Source organism: Orycteropus afer, unplaced genomic scaffold, assembly GCF_000298275.1.
Source record: "Orycteropus afer afer isolate SDZICR_OR568_19922 unplaced genomic scaffold, OryAfe1.0 scaffold00050, whole genome shotgun sequence".
In the NCBI taxonomy this organism is placed as follows: domain Eukaryota; kingdom Metazoa; phylum Chordata; class Mammalia; order Tubulidentata; family Orycteropodidae; genus Orycteropus; species Orycteropus afer.
Window position 1 is genome coordinate 13,627,286 of NW_006921637.1, and position 2,516 is coordinate 13,629,801.

The window sequence follows — 2,516 nt, forward strand, 5'->3', positions numbered from 1 at the left end:
TCCATTTTTGGTATTTTCACGCAAATTCTTCTGCCAGTTGGGGTTTAGTCCACTTCTATATCCTTCCCTTCAAGGCTCAGGGGTCCAGGATTATCTTCTCTGTCTGTGTTAATTGGTTTCCCTTTTCTTTGTTGAAGAGGGTCTGTGCAGTCTTTCTGCCTAGTCTGCCATCTTGCCCTGGTAATGTATTTTTGAGAGTAAACATTCTTAACAGACACCTTCAACAAATAATTCTTCATCCCAGGTGGAAATCCTGACTTCTGCTCTCTTTGTTTTACAAGTAGTTAAACTTTTAGAAAGTGGTGAATTGGCTCTTTAAAGCAGTAGGAGTGAAGATTTCAGGTGTAGCTACAGCTTTATTTAGAAATGGAGTTTTATTTAGTTTTGGGCTAGCTACTTTTTTATTCATGCCAAGCACCTCAAGGTTTGGAGCCCATGTACACCTCCATACAAAATTTAAAAGGATGTTTTAAATGAATAAACTCATGATTGATTCAAGGAATGAAAGCCACCCACTCTCAGTGGGTATTGCTGCTATAGTGTCCAGAGAATGGCATAATACTAGGTCTGTGAAGAACTGGCCCTGCAAGACAAGCAGGTGACAATCTGAGGTGTTCAAATTTCCATACGCCACAGAGCCCCAATTCTCAACTAAACTCTGACTGGCACTTAAATTCCTACCAGTTGAGCTATATCCCAGAAGCTGAAAGTTCTGATCCTCCTTTACTGCAGAACAGACACTATAAATTGTTGTCATCAGTTTTTCCTCCCTGCTATGGACTCAAGAAAAAAGTTAAACAGTAGTGAGGAAACCATTGGGAGGAGAAAGGCTTGCACCCAGGAAGGAAGGCCTTAGGAAAGACTTCCCTGGGCAGAATCAATGAGCAATGAACAGCCATGATGGCCAATCAAGAGCAAGCTGTTTCCAGCCATGATCATTCCCCTGTTCTCTAGAGAAATAGAAGGAATGTCTGCCTCCTCTAACTTCACTTCAACACTGAACTTTTACCTCTCTGCACCTGTGCTCAGGACAGAAAAGAACACTCTGTTCCTCCAGATCTCACTCATGCAATCTGCTCCTACCATGGAATGGAGATGATTTCTTTTGGCTCTTTGAGAACTTTGCTTCCAAGTGTGCCTCACTTGGCCCATCCCAGTGGCCTCATGACTGACTTTCCTGACCAGTCCCCTCCTACCATTCCCCAATCTGTCTTCAGTCACACCAGAGTGACCTTCAGCTCCAAACTCTTCAATGACTTCTTAGAATTGTATTTAAGATGGCTGCAATCTAGAATAGGAAATTCAATATGGTAATATAGAGTAAGCAGAGGAAATCTCTACCCACCACTTGTGGAAGTTTTTAAACAAAGAGAGGAAAGAAACAACTACTCTAATAGCATAACACTTTCCCAGTATAATGCTGTAGGAATAAGCATATTGACATTGTACCTGTTCCATTCTGAGAGATGTAAAACCAAACCCACTGCCACCCAGTTGATTCTGACTCATAGTGACCCCCATTGGGTTTCCAAGGCAGAACATCTTTACAGAAGTAGTTTGTCTCATCTTCCTTCCATGGAGTGGCTGATGGGTTTGAACCACCAACCTTTTGCTTAGCAGTCAAATGCTTTTGGTACTGCACCACCAGAGCTCTTTGAGAGGTGTAAAGGAACACAGAAAAGAGAGAAGGAGGAGAACTGGGGACCAGTCAAGACACCAGGGAACAAGTAAGACCAACCACAGGCATTTGGTGAAGAGAGAGCTGGAGGTCAAACCCATAGTGCACCCCAATGTCCAGGGTTGGTATTGATGCAAAGGGCCTACGTGAGTACCCAACAAGAGAGGTACCATGTCTCAGGTATCCCAACTGACAGTTACGGTGATTGGCAATGGGTGGGGAGAGTGGTTGGGTTAAGAATTATCTTCCTTACATCTCATTTGTGATGGGAACTGGGAAGAAGCTGATTCTTGAGACAGAGAGGTGAGTGGTACAGCTGTGGAGCTTGGGGATGGGGAATTATGCTACAAGACATAATTCTGAGAAGTTCTGAGCTGGGATGACTGCTTGTGTCTTATCTTGCCTACACTCAGACCAACACTAAGCCAAATGGGTTCCCCATGAACTCCTTTGACTCATTGTCTTGTTCATACTCTTCCCTCCATCTCAAGAGCTCTAAGTGTTAAAAGTCTAGTTTTTATTTAAGATCAGCTCAAATGCTGTCTCCTCCAAATTTTCTCTGATTGCTTGAGTCAGGATTAACTTTCCCTTCTCTATCTATGCTTCCTTGATATTTGGATTGCCTTACTATCAAACTATGTATGATATTCATGTACTTTTGTATTAGGCATAGTAGTGTGTGAGCCCAGAATTCAGTACAGTACTTGGTAAGAGGCATTAAACAGATGCTTATTGAGTGAGGAAAGTATGAACAAATGAATATGATTAAGGCTACCTTTTTACTTCTAGTCTACAAACATCTTGAAAACAAGAACTATACTCCCTTATTTTGGACTTC